This window comes from Gopherus evgoodei, chromosome 4 (genome assembly GCF_007399415.2).
Source record: "Gopherus evgoodei ecotype Sinaloan lineage chromosome 4, rGopEvg1_v1.p, whole genome shotgun sequence".
NCBI lineage: Eukaryota > Metazoa > Chordata > Testudines > Testudinidae > Gopherus > Gopherus evgoodei.
Window position 1 is genome coordinate 110,949,412 of NC_044325.1, and position 20,276 is coordinate 110,969,687.

General features: G+C 43.4%; 1 protein-coding gene across 11 annotated transcripts in view; it reads right to left on the reverse strand.

Annotated features, from left to right (window-relative positions):
• SLC22A18 (solute carrier family 22 member 18) overlaps positions 1 to 20,276 on the reverse strand; it is a 213,323-nt gene that overhangs the window by 184,217 nt on the left and 8,830 nt on the right. For 8 of the 11 annotated variants that reach the window (XR_004000108.1, XR_004000109.1, XM_030560555.1 and 5 more), the window contains exons 1-2: positions 13,131 to 13,225; positions 12,736 to 12,833 (exon numbers count right to left, since the gene is read on the reverse strand). The exons of 1 other annotated variant lie outside the window; for it this stretch is intronic. The gene's annotated coding sequence lies outside the window, so the exon portion shown is untranslated. Of the gene's footprint in view, positions 1 to 12,735; positions 12,834 to 13,130; positions 13,229 to 20,276 lie in introns of those variants that run through there. 2 more of the 11 variants (XM_030560552.1, XM_030560554.1) reach the window with 2 other exon arrangements.

A 20,276-nucleotide genomic window follows, 5' to 3' on the forward strand; every position in this document is an offset into this window, starting at 1 on the left:
ATCATTTGAGTTAACACAAATTGCACAAGGAAATTTCATGGAGTACAGTTAACTAAGTACAAGAGAAATTGTTTTTTCACCTGAATTTTTTGTGAAGCTTTTCGCCCTGATAATGCAAACACACACATGCTTTCCTGCGAATAGCCCTATTGAAGTCAGTAAGTGTTTGCAAGATTGAGGTTTCATTAACCTATCTACCTTAACATTTCCAGCTTCCTATACGTTACATCCTATTTTTAAAATGCTACCCTTTTGAAATCAGATGCCCTGCTAATGGGCCACTCTGCATGATTACTAACTTGTTTGCAGGGCAAAATTCTTCTTACCAAGTCTGGAATGATGGGTATGCACCATCCAAAACCAGTGGTCATCTATTGTGCATGCCAACTAGATCCAGTACATAGCTCAAGTCAGCAGAACCTCTGTTATATTTAACCCAGACTTCTTTGCACATGACAATATTCAATCATCAAAGAACTAATTGTATTAATTTAAAAAGATGGAGTGAGTGAGGGAGATTAAATCATTTAAAAAACAGAGACAAAAAAGCCTCAGTATCTCTCTTCCCATTCTCTATATGGCTGTAATCTTGACCCTGGAACTGCTACTTTTTGGTGGAACTTATGGGCAAAGGGCAAACTTCACCATTGGCATCAGAAAGCCCCATTCCACTGAAGTTCAAGTAGCCTGGCACACACACATGCCAGTGGTGAATTTGGTTCCTCAATGTAGCTGAGAGCCAACAGCAGTTTGAGAAAAATATGTTTAGCTGAAACTTGCAGACTCAGATGTACCATTGGGCCAAATTCTACTCTTGGTTACCTAGCTGTAATCTTCCACCAAAGCCAATGACACTTTAAAATGGAAATCTTGTTAATTAACTCTTTGATCCTTGGTAGTAGTAACATTAGTGAAGAATTGGCATTGAAGTAGCATAACAGTTTTATCTGAAAGCACCTTGCTAGAGTTAGTAGACTAGATAATTGTTGATAGCATGTGATAACTAATTTATCACACTTTACCAAAAAATTAGGGCTATCAAGTAATTACAAAAAATGAATCGTGATCAATCATGCGATTAAAAAAATTAATCGCATGATTAATCGCACTGTTAAACAATAATAGAATACCATTTACAAATGTCAAATTACGTACAAAAACAATTGCATTAAAAAATAAAACAATATAAAACTTTAGTGCCTACAAGTCCACTACGGTGACCAGGTTTTATAAAAGGTCCTGGTTTTATAGGGACAGTCCCGATTTTTGGGTCTTTTTCTTATATAGGCTCCTATTACTCCCTACCCCCATCCCAATTTTTCACACTTGCTGTCTGGTCATCCTAAAGTCCGCTCAGTCCTACTTCAGCCAATCACTCAGACAAACAAGTTTGGTTATATTTGCAGGAGATAATGCTGCCCGCTTCTTGTTTACAATGTCACCTGAAAGTGAGAACAGACATTCACATGGCACTGCTGTAACTGATGTTGCAAGATATTTAGGTGCCAGATGTGCTAAAGATTCATATGTTCCTTCATGCTTCAAACCCCATTCCAGAGGACATGCGTCCATGCTCATGATGGGTTCTGCTCAATAACAATCCAAAGCAAGAGGACCGATGCATGTTCACTTTCATCATCTGAGTCAGATGCCACTAGCAGAAAGTTGATTTTCTTTTTTGGTGGTTCAAGTTCTGTAGTTTCTGCATCTGAGTGAGGCTCTTTTAAGACTTCTGGAAGCATGCTCCACACCTCGTCCCTCTCAGATTTTGGACAGAACTTTAGATTCTTAAACCTTGAGTCGAGTGCTGTAGTTATTTTTAGAAATCTCACATTGGTACCTTCTCTGCATTTTGTCAGATCTGCAGTGACAGTGCTTGTAAATCAAATATGTGCTGGGTCATCATCCAAGACTGCTATAACATGAAATATATGGCAGAATGCGGTAAGACAGAGCAGGGGACAATCATCAGCAGCATGGACATGGGCGGCGAGTTCTATGGGCCCATGGTGCCTAGGCACCAAGAATATTCCTGGTGCCCAGACACCATGGGCCAGGCTCCAGCACTGTCTGAGGCTGGGTCTCTCCCTCGGCCCTGCCTTCCACCCCCGGGAGCTTCTCCCCCCCACCCCCATGTCCCCTAGGCCATTTAAAACAGCCTAGCCCCCCTCCCCAGCAGTGCAAGGGAGCTGAGGGGCTTCCTGCCTACTCGCTCCACGTGTCTGCTGGCTCCTGGGTGGGATGGGTCTGTGTCCTGCCCCAAGTGTCCCTGTGGCCAAAGGGAAGCTTTGGGGGCAGCAGCACAGAGGCCCTCTAGTCCACCCTGCCTAGGTGCCCCAGGTAAGTGTCACACCCCTCCATGAGCACCCCCACCCCTTTCCCAAACGCCACTCCAGCCCCAAAACTCCCTCCCAGAGCCTACACCCCCTCCCACACCAAACACCCTCACAGAGCCTGCACTCCAGATCCCCTCCTCCACCAAAACTCTCTCCCAGAGCCCAACCTCTCACCCATCCTGCACCCCAATCCCCTGCCCCAGCCCAGGGCCTGCACCCAAGACTTTCTCCCCCAACCCAAAATCCTTCCCAGAGCCTTAGGCGGGTGGGGGGTGGAATTTGGGGGGCGCGGGCTCTGGGCATTTTGGGCACCACCAAAATGTCTACAAATCTGCTGCCCTGAGCATGGAAGCATGTTCTCCAGAATGGTGGCTGAAGCACAAAGGGGCATACAAATGTTTATCATATCTGGCTAAACACCTTGCAACGCTTGCTACAGAAGTGCCATGCAAACACCTGTTGTCACTTTTAGGTGACATTGTAAATAAGAAGCAGGCAGCATTATCTCCTATGAATGTAAAACTTATTTGTCTTAGCGATTGGCTGAACTTGTAGGCGATAAAGTTTTACGTTGTTTTGTTCTGGAGTGCAGTTATGTAACAAAAAAACCTACATTTGTTACACTTACAAGTTACACTTTCACGATAGAAACTGCACTACAGTACTTGTATGAGGTGAACTGAAAAATACTATTTCTTTATCATTTTTACAATGCAAATACTTGTAATAAAAATAATATAAAGTTAGCACTGTACACTTTGTATTCTGTGTTGTAATTGAAATCAATATTTGACAATGTAGAAAACATCAAAAAATATTTAAATAAGTAGTATTCTATTATTAACCATGCGATCAATTGTGTAATTAATGTTTTAAATTGCAATTAATTTTTTGAGTTAATCGCGTGAGTTAACTGTGGTTAATCAACAGCCCTAAAAAAATGAAAACTCATTCATTTAAACAGCAGGAATAAATGGACTGCTAGAGCAAATGGAAAAGGACTTCTTAGTTTAGATCAGATACACTACAGAGGGTGGGATGGGTTGAGAAGGTGAAGGTGGAGGGAAGGAAAAGAGAGGAGACAAATCTGTTGTGAATACTATGCTGATTGTGCTGACTGCCATCCTTCATTGTATTCACTGATTAAAGTGATCTAAGATGCATGTTACAGTGTTGATGAATGACTTGTCTATCTAATGCCACCTCCCTGATGTTTGTTTACCTGGCAATTGCTGGAAGAACACAAAGAGTCGGAAAGCAGAGCACATCTTCAAAACAAGAGTTTTCACAGCTTAATGACCCTTTTTATTATTCAGGCAGAATTCCCACTGAAGTCTCTGGTTGTGAGAATCAAGGCTTTCTAAAAGAGTGTATTGCGGGTATGGGAATCTGTCCACAGCAAAGCTACTGCCAGGAAATCAAATGTTAGTTTAGAAAAGGTCGGGGGGGGGGGTGTCTTTAGATTCTTAAATAAATTAATTGTGAAGAATCTGTAAACAGTCCCCACTGTTCAGCTGTAGATAGCAATTTTTATTATTTAGTTTAAGGTTCCTTTTTCAATTGAACATGTATAGGAACTATTCAACCTTATCTCTAGCATCACTGAGCAGGTTGGGTGAAATCCACCCCCCTCTGCAGAGGGCCAGAAAAAAAGGCTGATGGACCACTAAATACAGGGAATACATGGAATGTGAAAATAGCTTAAAAGCCGTTCCCCCCTTTTGGCTGTCCTGTCCCTGCACCATTTAAAACCTCAAAATAGAGCAAGGACTAATAGTCAAGGAACTATTATATTAGTATATTGCTTAAACACTGTCAAATCTACAGTTTAGATGTAAAAAGATTTCAGGAAGACAATTATATTGTTACTTATCCTCAAGATTCTACCTCCTTAAATCCCTTGTGATAGCACCCAGGAAGGGACAAGAGGGAGAAAGATCCCAAAACAAACTCATTCAAGCTAAACTGCTGTAATGATGTTAACCACTAAAAGGAGGTATTTGACTCTGGGGTCCTCCAAAGCCATGAGCTCTCGCCTAGTCCGATACATCCTAAGAATAGCAGCAGAAAGGAAATGGTCCTCTGCATCTCTCTCTGGGGACAGAGTACAGACAGCTTCTTCATCAAAAAACTTTCTTTCTCCTAACAAGCATCCAAGAATGCTGTGAGAGTGAGCTCTTGTTACTCAACACTTTAAATTAGTGCCTCCATTTTTGACTGAAAAGGTCTAATTTGTAATCTGGTGAAAGATTTATATAGTTAAGCAAACAAGAGAGTATATGGTTAGATATTGCCAGAATTATGTCCCATGTTTGTTGACTGATTTATTCCTTTGTCTAATTGTGTTAAAAAAAAAAGCAGCTCACTAATGAATGGAAAAAGAACTCACATGGCAGCAGAAAATCCATGTTTAGTTTACAAAAAAACATAGGCTTTAGGGATTTTCATAAAAAACTACAGATACAGTCCAAATCGGCAATTAAATCAATCAGACTCCCAGTGGCTGCAGATTTCTTTTGGCTCTTTCTATGTGGGTATTCAATTGCAAAGAGCAATTATTTATAATTTGTTCTTATACAATACTGGTGTGCTTACTCTGCCTTGCACATTTTTTGTAAAATGGAAAAGACTATGGTTCATTCTTTCGGTAAGTCCTTTGTTACGTTGCATATTAAACTGCAAATCACATTGTGTCTCAGCTATGACTGATTATTATTAACGTTTTACTGGGAGAGCCCCAAAAAAACCCAATCTGAGACTGGGGCTCCATTGGGTGATGAACAAAACACATTGTGAGAGAGAGTACCCGTCCCAAAAAGAGTTTACAATCTATACAAGACCAAAGGATGGGAAAAAGGAAGGACTGTCACTCTCATTTTACAGATGGGGAACTAAGGATTTTGTGACTTGCCCAAGCTGACACATGACGTCTGTAGCTCAGCTGGGAAGTGAACTCAGATCTTCTTCCAAGTCCCAGTCCAAAGCCTAACCAAAAGACCATCCTTCCTTTCTAGTAATCTCCTGAATAAATGCAGTTGAAATATACCATTTTTGCATGCTTAAAATTGGCATCTTGATATACTTAAGGGTCAAGAGATCATGACAGTTGTCCCAGAATTTGCATAAATTATTTGGAACAGTATAAATGGCCTGAATTCATTCTTTAACTGAACGGGGTTATGCCAGCCATGAATTGGATCACATAGAATAAGTATCAATCTGCTTTACATCAGTGTGACCTCATTGGCTTCAGCAGGACTTCACAAGGGCCAGATTCTGATACCCTTACTTATAACTTATTCTGTGCATAGTTCAATTGTAATCAATGGGACAACTTGCTAGGTAAGGAACTCAGCAGGAGGAAACGTTGCAGGGCCTCTGGCCCTAGTGTTGCATTGGCGTATATGAGACCTGTGCTTGGCCTGATGTATCTTTGCAACAACAAAATACTTTGGAATCCATTTTCAATAATGACATTTGGTACAATCTCAACTGCAGCGAGAAACAAAAATCACCAAGCATGGCTGTTGTCATATTCAACAATGATATCATGGCATCACGTGTGTTCTCATGTGGTTGTATATAATTCAATCTGTGAAGAGCAAGATCGTGAACAGATGTCACATAGGAATGTGCAGGTTCCCACTGAAGACTTGGGATGGTGCTTGGTCCTTTTTCCAATCAGTTCTTTGTGTCTGTTGTCCTCAAAGTGTTTCCAGCCTTTACTGATAGTTGCTCTTCATTCCGGCCTGTCCTTGGCTGTGTCTTCAAAGTTATCAATATTTATGCTGCAATAGATGCAATTTGGCTTGTGGTGTCTGATTTTTTTTTTTGTTGACCATCTCTTAGTGCTTTCTGATTTTCAACTCATCATAGACAACTTTTTTCAGGAATCTATCACCCATTCTGATAACATGACTTGTCCATCTAAGTTTATCTTTGAAGATTATTGCCTCGATGCTGGCTGGTTTTGTTAATTTGTGAGATTTTGTCTTGCCAGTGGACCCTTAGAACAGAGCAGCGACAATGCATGTGAAAAATTTCAAGTTGCTTAATATGTCTATGGTAAACCATCCACATATGAAAAGGATGTTATCACTGCAGCATAGTACATGGATCAGTTTTGTTACCTGTTGATGGTGTGCTGGTTGAGTATCCTATGGTGGAGACTTCCAAAGGCTGACTTACTTCTTGTATTCAAATTTGATATTTCTTGAGCCAAGGTCAGGGAACTATCATTTTAGATGGTACTGCCAAGATATGCTAAGTGATGGATGCTCTTTAGTTCTTCTATACCATCAATGGTGATGTTTGGCTCAGTAGCAAAGATTGATGAACCTGGTTGGAAAAGGGCCTCACAGTTTTTTTCCAGGCTGATGGTGAGAGTCCAAACTGTTTAGTTGTCTCTGAGAATCTGTCAAAGACAAGCTGTAAGTCACTTTCACTATGACCACAATCATCTGCAAAAGGGTTTTTCATATGAGTTCCTCAAAAACTTTTGTCTTCGCAATAAACCTTTGGAGACTGAAGAGTTTTCCATCAGTTCTGTACCTTATGTAGATAACTTTTAGAAGGTTGTCCATTGAATAATTCAGAATAGCTGCAAAGAAGAGACCAAAAAGGGCCAGTGCCAGTCCACAGCCTTGTTTTACCCCATTAGGTAGAGAAATGGTTTAACAAGGGCACCATCTGAGAGTACTTTACCAGTCATATCTTTGTGGAATTAACATATGATGTTATCAAATTTGGTGGGGCAACCTAACTTTTCAAGAATTTTCCAGAAGCCATTTCTTAGCACAATGCTAAACGTATTGTTTTTTAGACTAACAACGACAGGATACAGGTCCCTGTTTCGTTCAATACATTTTTCCTGAATCTGTCTCACAATAAAAATCATTTGTGTGACTCTGACCTGATCTAAATCCACACTACATTTCTGGTAGAAATTGCTCTGATACCATTTTGACAAACCAACTGAGCAAATTATAGGCAAGGATTTTACCGCCTATATAGATAACAGGGAGACACCCTGGTAGGTACCACGGTCAGTTTTGTTGCTTTTATTTTTGTATAGTATAACTATGATTACATCTTTGAAGTCCTGTGGAATTTCCTTGGCTTCTCAGATGTGCTTAAATATTTCATGTACATAACTGAGAGTTTTGGGACTTGAAAGTTTAAAGATTTCAGCTGGTGTGCTGAAATTTACCTGACAATTTGTTTGATAGCTTTTTGCACTTCCTCGGTGATAGCTGGCTGAGTGATTTCTTCATATTGGGTGCTGGGTCGATTCCTCATCTAGCACCTGTGAGCTGACAATAGAGGAGTGGTTAAGGAGCTCAGTAAAGTGCTTTCAGTGGTGCCTCTCTTTTCATTGATTTAGATGCACTCGAACTCTTCAGTGGAGCTTGTCCCAATTTTGATTGACCATAAACAGCCTACAGGGAATCATAAAACATCTTTGTATCGTTAGCAGTGTGATGCTGTATTTCTTCTGCTTTTGTCTCCCACCAATTATCCTGTAGGACACAAAGCCATCTCTGAGCCTGTGCTTGCAGGTAGTTGGATTTATTTTTGATGTTGATTCTTTGTCATTTTCCCAAGACATACACATCATTCTTTTCCTTGAGGATTTTTTTTTATTTCATCGTCATTTTCATCAAACTAGTCCTGGTGTTATCTTTGATTTTTGCCTAGCATTTCTACTGAGGCTTGAAGGGTGGCTGAAATTAATATATTCCTATTTTTGAGTATGTTACTGGGGGATGATGTAATGCTGTCAAATTTTTCCTAAGTTTTCCCTCCAGTTTTATTGAAAAAATGGATGCCTCAGCTTTACTATATTTAATTTTAATGTAATGTGTTCAGCACTGTTTCACTAAGGGGAAACAGCATGTAAATTAAAAATGGCTCTGATCATCCTGTGATCAGTCCAACAGTTTGCCCCTCACATTGCTTTTGTGATCTTCATGTCTCTGACGTCCCTTTGCTGTATAATGACAGTCAATCAAGTGACTATGCTGGATCTTGGATACATCCAAGAGATTTTATATTTGTTGGTTTGCCCAAAGCTTGGGTTGGTAGTTTGCTGTAGTAGGAGACCATTGCTGGTCATTCTTCCAACTCCATTGGTCATTATTATACCACTCCACACCTCATGGTCTTTTCCAATTCTGCTGTTAAAATCTGCCAGAAGTATGAGCTTGTCTTCACTGGGTATAGATTTGATTATGTCATTCAATCAGAACAGAACTATTCTTTGTTTCTTCCATACTGTTTGTGATTGAAGCATAAGAACTGACAGAATCACAAACTGTAATTTTCCAGTGGGAATTCGTAGAGACATTAGGTATTCATTTTGCCCACAGATAAGTCTTTCAGTGATTCAGGAGGCTGTTTCCAATAGCTTAACCACTGCCATAAATCTGGTTTTCCTATGCTGGTTTCCCTTTCCAAAAGGCAGTTATAGCCACCTCCTAGTTCCTTTATGGAGCCTTCATGTTCAAGTCTGGTTTTGCTGGAGGCAGCTATATTGATTCTGTACCTTGCACATTACCTTGCTATTAATGCTGTACATCTTGCAGGTCTTGATGTGTTATCTGTGTCCCCTAGGGTCCTTATGTTCCATGTCACCACAATGAGACTCATTTTTCTTAGCAAGACAACTTGTGTGAATGATTAACAGCAAGGTAAATTGGCCAGATTACAGTTGGGATTGCAATATTTTGGCCACCTTCTCTAGCCCATTGCTTTCTAGGTGAATTGTGCTGTTCTGAAAAATGGTTGATCAATCACTTGGGGTTTGCTGAATATCCTTACTACCTGGGAGTCAAGATGAATGACCAGAGTCCCAGGTCATCTGCATATAGGTTTGTGAATTTGAGTCAGTGTTCATCTACACTAGTCACTTCACCACACATGCCCATTGCCACTGGACTTTCTTTCTATGATGCATCAATGCCTGTGCACAAAGATTTTTAAGTGAGAAGACTATTGCATGGAGGCAATCTCACTTGCTCAGCTGCTGAAGTCAGAGAGGGAGTGGCATGAAGGGTCGTGACACCAGGGAACTTCATTAGCTGCTGTGGATAGCCATTGATGTGTTTGAGTCCTGCCAAGCCTTACATATTCTATGTAACATTGTTTCTCTCTGCGAAACAAACAAAATAAATCACACAAACAAGTAGTACAAGATGAAACTACTTAATTAGCTTAAAAAGGGGTTTGAATCTAAGATGTATGTATCTTTTAATAGGAGGATTAGGTAGCTTTAATTAGATGCCAACAAAATAATTAGCTCAGTGTTTCTGTTTTGCATACTATGCCAGATATTGCTCTCATTTGCTCTGGTGTGAAATGGGGTTACTTCATTTTCTTACTCCAGATTTACATGTGTTGGTCTCTACCTATTTAACTGTTCTCTCTTCTATTTATAGTCCTGATCCTGTACATGTTTATGTATGTGTGTAAATTAACATGGGTCTACTCGTGTGTGTAGCATCATACAGAAGCATTTGCCTGTACGGTCTCAGGTAGGTTGATCATAGGCCATTTAGGGCTTTATAGATCATAAACTCCACCATGAGTCTGATGGGAGGTCAGTGCAGATCCTGGAGCATTGGTCTCAAATGCTCTCAGTTAAATGACTCATTCAATAAATGACCCACTGTGGTCTGCACCACTTTTGGTGTCCAAATGGTTTCAAGGCGTAGCCCCTTGTAGACCACATTGTCGTAGTCTAATCGAGAGTTAACAAAAGCACGGATAACAGTGGCAAAGTCCTCATTTGAAAGGGAACGTTGCAGCCTCCTAGCTAGTCACTGATGCCAAAACCTGACTGAGTTACTGCTAAATATGGTCAAACAGCAGCTGGGGCAGGGGGTTTAAAATCCCCATGAACTGCAACCACTAGTAACTAATGTACTCTTTCAATCAATGGGACTGATATTTCCTCTGCTATCTCCTCTGGCTGCTTTCCCCAGCCCCTCAGTCTTGCTGGGTTGAGCTTCAGCCAGTTCACTCTCATCCATACCCCAATCTCAGCTAGACGCTGGTTGAAGCCATAGGGTCTGGAATACACACACAACATACTGAAAGCCCAGTTTTTATGATCGAAGTCTTAAAGAAGTGTAAGATGTATGTATTTTGTGACTAAAGCTGATCTGTAATAAAAATAAAACCTAAAAAATTTTCCTTCAATATACAAATATTTCATTGGACTAATATTATACAGCCCCTCTCTGGAATTGTAGCAATGTCTGGAATGCAAAAGCTGTTTATCATTTAAACAGCATTTAAACCATTATGATCATTTATAAGAGAATTGTAAATGATCTGAGCTGTATGAAGCCCCTTGTTGTGGTTTGCTGCAGGAATGCTGTAGATTTTCTCTGCACACACTTCATTTTGCGAACAATGGGAGTCTGAGACATTTTCTGCCAGTCTTGAGCCTCCCGTGTTTACCAAAATATTTTCCTGTATCAGAATCAAACAATTGCTTGATTTCATAACATTCAAGCATTTAAGAGACCACCAGCAAAACAATATAAACAAGAATTTCTCTGTCAGTTAATGGTCCAAATACTCTATGCAGAGCACAAACTATGGAAGTATCCTCAATGTTTTTGATAATATGTTTCTGAAAAAAGTCATTAAAGAACTGCAAAATGTGTTGCTGTAAAACCTTGTGCATCCAAGGTCACCTTGGGGTGACATTAACTCCCCTGCATAAAGCCTGAATAAATGGGCCCTGTGTAAGGGAGCTTAGTCAGGGGCTGGGGACAATGGAACCCAGTCCTCCAACCTACCAGGGTCAGCTATGCAATCCTTCTGTGGTCACCACCCTTAGCCCAGCTCAGGGGCTGGAATAGTCAATTCTACATGCCCTGAAACAGGGATGCTTTTGGCCTAACTTATACAAATCCCACTGTAGAGTTCCCCTGCATGGCAGATCCACAGCACATATCCCATCCATACTGCAGAACAGCCACTGGGGCCTTCCAAAAACCCTTTTATGATGAGTGAATTTTGCCTCTTTCTCCACTCTTTTGAACTAAAGGATTAATTCCCTTAGCTAGAGGCTTTAGTAGACTCATTAACTGCTTATGTGGACCAGTCTCTAGAGCAGGGATGGGCAAACTTTTTTTGGACTGAGGGCCACATCTGGGTATGGAAATTGTATGGCAGGCCATGAACACTCACGAAATTGGGGTTGGTGCAGGAGGGGGCGAGAAGTCTGGTTGGGGGTGTGGGCTCTGGGGTGGGGCCAGAAATGAGGAGTTCAGGGTGCAGGAGGGAGGTCCAGGCTGGGGAAGGAGACTGGGGTGCGAGAGGGGGGCTGGTGGTGCAGGCTCTGGCTTGGGGCTAGGGATGAAGGGCTTGGGGTCTAGGAGGGTGCTCCAGGCTGGGAGTGAGGGATTCAGAGTGTGGGAGGGGGCTCTGGGCTGGGGCATGGGATTGGGGCATCAGGGGGTATGAGGGCTCCAACCGGGGTGCAGGCTCTGGGGTGGGGCTGGGGATGAGGGGTTTGGGGTGCAGGGGAGTGTTCTGGGCTGGGATCAAGAGGTTCAGAGGCCGGGAGGGGGATTAGGGCTGGGGCAGGGAGTTGGGGCACAGGAGGGGTTCAGGCTCCAGGTAGCGCTTACCTCAAGCGGCTCCCGGAAGCAGTAGCATGTCCCACCTCCAGGTCCTACACAGAGGTGCAGCTAGGCGGCTCTGCACGCTGCCCCGTCTACAGGCGCTGCCCCTGCAGCTCCCATTGGCTGCAGTTCCCAGCCAATGGGATCTGCGGGGATGGTGCTTGGGTTGGAGGCAGCATATGGAGCCCCCTGCCTGCCAATACATGTAGGAGCTGGAGGAGGAACATGCTGCTGCTTCCTGGAGCCGTGCGCAGCCACGGCACGCACACACGGAGCGGCCCCTGAGCCTGCTCCCCGGCTGGAGCATGGGAGTGGGGCAAGCCCCAGACCCTGCTCCCCAGCGAGAGCTTGAGGGCCAGATCTGGCCCGCAGGCCGTAGATTGCCCACGCATGCTCTAGAAAGGGTAAGAGACATCCACATCCACTTACTATGCGTTATAAAAGCATTTAAACATTTGTGTTGTAGGAAGAACACACACAAAATAGGACTTTTAAAGAGATCTGAGCAGAAAGATTTGTTAGCCCCAAATAAAGTTGGCTACGGCATCTGAAAGGGCTTGTAACTCTGAATATTGTTGGTTATATCGGAGATGTGCCAATTGCTTTTTACTATGATATGTGTTTATGGAAGGATTTTACTGTTACTAATGCCTAATTCAAGGAAACTCCCAGGGCCACATTCTAGGCTGGTATAATGGAGTGGCACATACATATGCTAGGGCTGAACTTGTAAGTTTCAGTACATCTTGGCATTTACTTACTTTTTTCCACCATGGACAGGGTGAAAGTAACACAGATACTGCGAAGTTGTCATTTAAATCTCCAATTCAGCCATTCCTCTTCTGGCACAAACACAAATCTTTGTATTAAAGACATAAAAATAAAAATGTAGTGTAATATATACTTCCCAGAAATTAAACAAGTCCTGCAAAGTCCAGTCCAAACTGTGCTAGCTATTTACAAATAACCCCACAACAGCCAGGTCTGGACCTACAACTTTTGCAAATACCTTAGCTACAAAAAGAGTGCTGCATGCAAACAGTACTGTGCAAGAAGTATTAATGTAGCTCACTTTTCCGACAGCCTTCAGGATAGCAATAGAATTGGCTTCATTAAGCTGCCTAAAAGAGGGAGCTCAAATGTAAACACTACCAACCTTTTAAAGTATGACTCTGTTCTGGACAGTTACACTGCAAAAATGACACCACCTTACTCAACAGATCAGCTCCTTGCATCTGTTCAGATTCTCAGCTGCTGAGTTTAAAGACAAAAATAAGGTTTTAGGAATTTTCACTCCTGTTAGCCCAGCAGAACCAGCACAACCATGAAAATGAGCTGAACTCTTTTCCTTCTTGTGTGTTTACAATATAATTGCTTGCTAAATTCCAATCAGTAACACACATGCCAACCCACTGACAGCTCAGGTGACATTGGGAACATAGTATGAAGACAGCAGGGCTGCACAGATTTGACGTGCAGAATTTTTGCTTAATGTTGATGATGCAATAAAAAGAAAGAATCCAGCTTATGTTTGCAGGGCTGGCAGTTAGAAAAATATTTAGTTATATTTTCAAACTGACCATATTTGATCCGGAAATCACAATAAACATAGAACCTCAGGATGTTATTTTTTACACAATCATTTTCAAACTAGAACTCACTTTGAGTAGGCAACTATCAGTTTAAATTACCTCAGCTGTTTTATATCATGGCTCCAGCGTACCAAGAATGACCAGTTATCTTATTTTCATTTAAAGAACCACCCAATCTGAAAGATCTGGATCCAGATCCAAAGTTTCCTAAAGATCCTAGGGTGGAGTCCTGGCCCCATTGACGTTCTGGGAGTTTTGCCATTGACTTCAATGGAGTCATCTTTGCTTTTAGTTTTATTTAAAAAACATTCAGTGCAGTAATGCTGAATGACAAAATAAAGGATCCAGGAAAACAGAAGTTTGTGCTAAAGCTCTTTCTACTATGTCATCTTAAAATTCTTAATCTGCTATTGTGTGTGTGCATGTGCATGTGCAAGTGTGAGAGAGAGAGAGAAAGAGAGAGAGAGAGAGAGAGAGAGAATCAGTGGGAGCTGTCTCTCTCTTTATAAAGGACTAATGTGTGTGTTACAGTCCACTCTAGTCCAGATTCTGTCACCCTTGTTCACACTGAGCAGTGCCCTTCTCCTCAAACTGCCTCAAGTGAATCAGTGGGACTACTTGCAGAAGATGAATAAAAGGTCCTGTATGTTTGTGTGGGGGAAACTGCTCTCTGTGGAACAGAAGGGCATCTGCAATCCTGGCTGTACAGGAGAGTGGCAAGAATGTGTGCCTTTCATCTCATGTCTGCATGAAGGGAGATTACAGCTTTGTGCCTGATCCTGTAGTTCTGACTCTGGCAAAAAACCCCATTTGAAGTCCAGGGGCTAAAAACCTGGAGTTAGCATGCCATGAAATTTATATTGGCAAGAGGCTGTGCAGAAAATGGCACAACAGCTGGGAAGATGTGTAATATGGGCTACAGCAGAAGAAAATGTACATTTGTCTAACATTTTCCCAGTGCAGACAAAGCCTCAGGTTTCTCCTGGATTCCACTGCCTACTTGAGAGGTATTACATATACATGCCTCATCCGGGTTACATTCACCAGCACTTCTGAATAGGGCCCAAAGATCTCAAAACGGAGCCCTTTAAGTCTTCGCCTAATCCCAGATGTGTGACAGACAGACAGAAATAATATTTGTGGGTTTAAAACAGTGACTCATTGCATTAGTTTAATATAGTATTATTTGTGGCTTCATAGTATCCTCTCTCTGTCTCTCTCTGTCTCTCTCTCTCTCTCTGTTTTAACTAGCAATATGGTGATTTCACTTTTCTTAGAACCAGTTGGAAACCCCTTGAGATGGCTTATTAAAAAAACTGTTGGTTGTTTTAGATGGCAGGTATAATTGCTCAGTTTACATGATGTCTCACATACACAGCATGGTTTATGTTCCCAGAATAGACAGATACTGGAGTTTGTAGTGTGTAATAGACCAATGCATGTACAGTATTGTCATAAACATAAAAGGAAGGGTAACAATCTTTATGTATGCAGTAATATAAAATCCCTTTTGGCCTTACCTACAGGTAAGAATCCCCTTACCTGTAAGGGGTTAATCAGTTCAATTAACCTAGTTGGCACCTGACCAGAAGGACCAAAGGAGAAAGAAGATACTTTCAAACCTGTGGGGGAAGGTTTTTGTTTTGTCTCTCTTTGGGTTTTCTCCAGGTCAGCAAGGAATCCGGGCAGGGAAAATACATCTCCCAAAGCCATACCTGAACTAAGCATCTAAGATTACAAATTGTAAGTAATATGAAGGAAACGTGTTAGATTATCTTTTGTTTTAGCTTGTGAATTGTCTCTATGCTAAGAGGGAGGTTTATTCCTGTTTTTCTGTAACTTTAAAGTTTTTCCTAGAGGGGAATCCTCTATGTTTTGAATCTTATTACCCTGTAAAATTACTTTCCATCCTGATTTTACACAAGTGCTTCTTTTACTTTTTTCTTTATTATAAAGTTCTGTTTTTTTAAGAATCTGATTGGTTTTTAGTGTCCTAAAAACCCAAGGGTCTGGTCTGTGCTCACCCTGTTAACCTATTTGGTTGATATATTATTCTCAAGCCTCCCCAGGAAGAGGAGATGAAGGGGGGATATTTTAGGGAAACAGGAACTTCAAGTGGTCCTTTTCCTAAATTGTTGTCTAACTCACTTGGTGGTGGCAGCAGTACCCATCCAGGGACAAGGAAGGATGTGGGCCTTGGGGAAGTTTTTAACCTAAACTGGTAGAAATAAGCTTAGAGGGTCTTTCATATGGGTCCCCACATCTGTACCCCAGAGTTCAGAGTAGGGAGGGAACCGTGACAAGTATATATAACAGAATGTATTGTGGAGAGGTGAGAGGCTTATCCCAGTTAAGGTTTTAACCAGATTTCATTATAAAACCCCATTTACCACCCCATCCCCAAATTTTAGCTTGGTACATGACTTGGCCTGAAAATTGCCAGACTTGCTCCGCAAGCAAAAGGGAATGTGCTTGCAGAGTCTGAAGAAAATTCAAACTGCTTTTGAAGCACAGGTCATTAAAATATTATCCGGCTTATTTGTCTCCCCCTAGCTTAGAAATGGCTCCTTGTTACATGCTTAAGAGGGTGACCCTTCCAACTCCCACGGGACCATGGAAATACAATTCTACCTTTTCAATACGTACAATGTATCCACGTACTCCTCTGATGAGCTCTAAGGACATCTTCTAGTAGTTACATGCTGACACCAGTGGGAATTGTACAGGGGATTGGAAGAAGAGTATAAGCCAAGGAGACTCTCCAGAATTTTAATATGCAGGAGGAACACTGACTGTGAATGTATAGAGATGGGATATACACTGGAAGCCTGCCAAGTCTCTGAGACTAACTTTTGGCATGCGTTGGAAATATTGTGAAGCAAAATGTATCCCTTTGCTGCTCTTGACAACCAGCTGATACAGTGCCACTGTCACACTGGGTAAGGGTAACTTATTGCAGCATAGCTAATATAATTTGCATCCAGAATTCCACCTCTAAGTCTCTCCTGCTTTCTAGATGTGCTGGTCAAATAAAAATGTCTGCATTTAAATGTGTCCAAAGACAAACCTGGCGCCACCTGAAAGGGAGAGGAAAGTGAAACTGATTGTCCCTAGGTGGGGTCTGAAGAGAAAGTCAGGATTGTAATAGAGACTCAGAGGTGAATTATTACAATGTTCTCTCTCTACTCTGCACTGCTACTCAGAGCAGCAAATGAGGAGAATCCCCTTTAAGGTTCTTTGGACGTCAGAGGGCGCCCTCGCCCCACAGATACATGACATCATCCACCGACTCTAAAAAATCTGTGCCCTGGAGCAATCCCTTCTCTTTTCTGTTTCAGAAACAAACTGGAACCAGTCCAGGAGCTCAAAGTGGCTTTGTGATAAGAGACATCTCAGACTCAGTGTGGGGATTCAAGCAGGAGCAGCTCTCTGATACCCCAGTCAACATGCAGCTTCTGTAAACTCTAGGATCAAAAACAGGGTTCTCAAACTTCATTGCACCGTGACCCCCTTCTGACAACAAAAATTACTACAAGACCCCCGGAGGGGGGACTGAAGCTTGAGCCTACCTGAACCCCACTACCATGGGTGGGGGACCAAGAGGAGGTCAATTTCAATAAGCCTGGTGGGGTCAAAACTTAAGGCCAAGGGCTTTGGATTTGGCTTTAACCCCAGGTGGTGGGCCTTGGCTTTTGGCCCTAGGTGGTGGGGCTCGGGCTTTGGCCTTGTGCTCCATCAAGTCTAATCCAGCCCTGGTGACCCAATTAAAACAGGGTTGCGATCCACTTTGGGGTCCCAACCGACAGTTTGAGAACTGCTGAGTTAGAACAAACAGAGCAGGGTAAAAGGTAATCACTTGCTCCCTATCTTTTCCTTCAGGCTGCTGCACTGGTAGAAATCACAACAGGAACATAATCCTTGGAGGCTCCTTGTACCAATCCTTAGCACAAATTCTTTGATAGGAATGATAAACAATAAATAAATAAATAATATTAATATCGTAACAAAGGAAAACTACATAATTTGCATTAGAACTACTAAAAACAAAGGCTATGAAGTACATCCTGGCACTTACCACCACAGCCCAGTTAACCATAATCCTTCGCACAGAATGTTGTCCCTCTTATTCTGGCGCCAAATTTTGTCACCACCTATGTAAGATACCCATCTAAACCATCTGACCAGGATAGACAGTGACACCGATAGATGCTGTTTGACAAGGGAAATAAAAAGCTTGTGGCTATAATTCTATGCTTGCATGCAAACTGCACCCAGCTTACACTTTTTTATTAGTTTTGTGACTAAACAAAGGACTTCAGACTCCAAGCACTAAAATAAAATGGACCTTTTGTGATATCTGATTTAAGTTCTTGCATATCTCTGCCCTCCAGAATATTTATCAGGAATCCTCTTCACACACATTCCCCTGGGGAAGCTTCATGTCTCTCTCTCTCTCTCTCCCCCCTCCCTCTTTTTTGGGGGGAGGGAAAGGTAGGCCAAAATTTTGTTTTCCTTGAGTGTGGCAGTTAGAGTGCCAGAATCCAGACTGAGATTTTACTCCTGCATTTGACAGTATTTTTCTCAGCAGCAAATCCCTTTTAAATAAGGTCAAGTGCAGGATATCTTTAAAACTTGACAGAATGTCAGATCCCACTACAAGCCTGGGATGGAACAGAGCCAAAGCACATCATGCCTGCTCAATTTACAAGCCCTGCTTTGAGCTCACACTTCTGGTCAAAAAATAATGTAAAACCAGAAGCAGCAGCCATTTTTGTTCTTCTGAGTATAACCTCCAAGAACAAGACACCCCACCTCCCAGTAAATACTGGCACTGTGAGCTATGATGTCTGAAAAGGTAAGCAGGAAAACCTATCAAATATTAGTCTATGTTACAGAGATGTAACTAGGTATTTTTGCACCCAAGGCAAGAATATAAAATTGTGCTTTCCCGCAGGGCGGCTCGTTGGCAGCAATTCGGCGGCGGGTCCCTCTTGGAGGGAAGGGCCTGCCACTGAATTGCTGCTGAAGAATGAATGAAGCGGTGGCAGTAGAGCCTGTGATTTTGGGGGGTCAACTCATGATTTTTGACTGCTTGGGCCGGTAATGTTGCTTCCAAGATGGTCTTTGGTTCCAGTCCAGTTCCAATTCCGAGAGGGACTTACAGGTTAAGAGAGGACGGAGGTGCTGGATATCAGCAGTGGCCACTAGGGATCAGCAAGTGTCCTGAGAATGCTGGGAGTTCAGGTTTGCAGGGCAGGATCAGGGGTGGCAGGCTTGTAGAATGTTGGTGGTGCCCAGAACCTGCCCCCACCCAAATTCCACCCTCTCACCTGCCCAAGGCTCTGGGAGGGAGTTTGGGTGAGGGGGAGGTCTAGTGTGCAGGCCGTAGACTGGGGTAGGAGATTGGGGTGCAGGCTCTGGTAGGGAGTTTGGGGGTGGGAGGGGTGCAGATGGATGGGGTGCAGGGGTGAGGGCTGTGGGTTGTGGCTGCAGATGAGAGGTTTGGTGTGGAAGGGATTCTGGGTGGTAGGGATGAGTGCTCTGTCTGGGGCTGGGAATGGGCAGTTTGGGGTGTGGGAGGCACTCAGGGCTGGGGGAGAGAGTAGGAGTGTGGGAGGTGAGGGCTCTGGCTGGGACAGGGGATAAGGTGTTTGGGGTGCTGGAAGGGCTCAGGCAGAGGGTTGAGGGTGCAGTGGGGGGTGAAAGCTCTGACTAGGGGTGTGGGCTCTGGAGTGGGGCAGGACTGGGGATGAGTTTGGGATGCAGGCAGGCTGCTCCGGGACAGGGGCCAGAGAGGAGGACTCCCCCCTCCAGCCCTTTCCCTGCCAGCAGCAGTGAGCTCTGAAGGAGCAGCCCCCCCCCCAGCAGCACACTCACCCCCACCACTGTCACTGCATGTGCTCCTAGGGCCCCTCTCAGGTCCAGGAATCTCCCTCGCCTCCCCTGTGGTGGGTGCCGGGTGGTGCTGCTTGTGCCTCCACCCCTGCTGTTGCCCCTGACTGCAGCCTCACTGATGGTGAGGGATGGGGCTGCCTCCTTGCCCAGCATGGGGCAGGAGTGGTGACTGTGGGCAGGGGGGCCCACTGTGCTGCTGGAGGTTTCCATTGGAAAATGAAAGGGTCTGAGGGGGAAGAGCAGGCTCAGAGTCAGTCTGCTCTGGAACGGAGATGGGGGGCACTAGGACCCTGCGGCAGCAGTAGCTGCAGGGAGGAAGCCTGGAGCTGCTCTGCTCCAGGCCGGGAAGGCGGGGGAAGCAAGTCGGGGTTGGGGGACACTCAGGGGAGGCACAGGAGGGCAGGTGGGGTCGGGGGGGGAAGATCACCTGGGTTATAAATATCTCTGTGCCAGCCAGCAGCTTTTTTTTCCCCCTTTTTTCTCCACCACTTTCTGCGCTCCTCGGCTTTGCGTGCCTGAGGCAGGTGCCTTACTCGCCTCACCCTTGTTACAACACTGCTATGTTAATCAACTGTATGGACACCAAGCGGAAGTGGCAGTAGTATAATTTAAAGACAGGCAACATAGTCCAACATGAAGGGCACTGCATTAGCAACCAGGAGCCCTGGATTCTATTCCTAGCTCTGCCACTGACTTGCTGTTAGTGCTTTGGCATGTCACTTCACCTGTTTCCACTCTTGCCCTTTGCTTGCCTTGTCTATTTGCTCTGTGAGCAGGCACAGTCTCTTCCTATAAGAATTTACAGGGATTAGCAA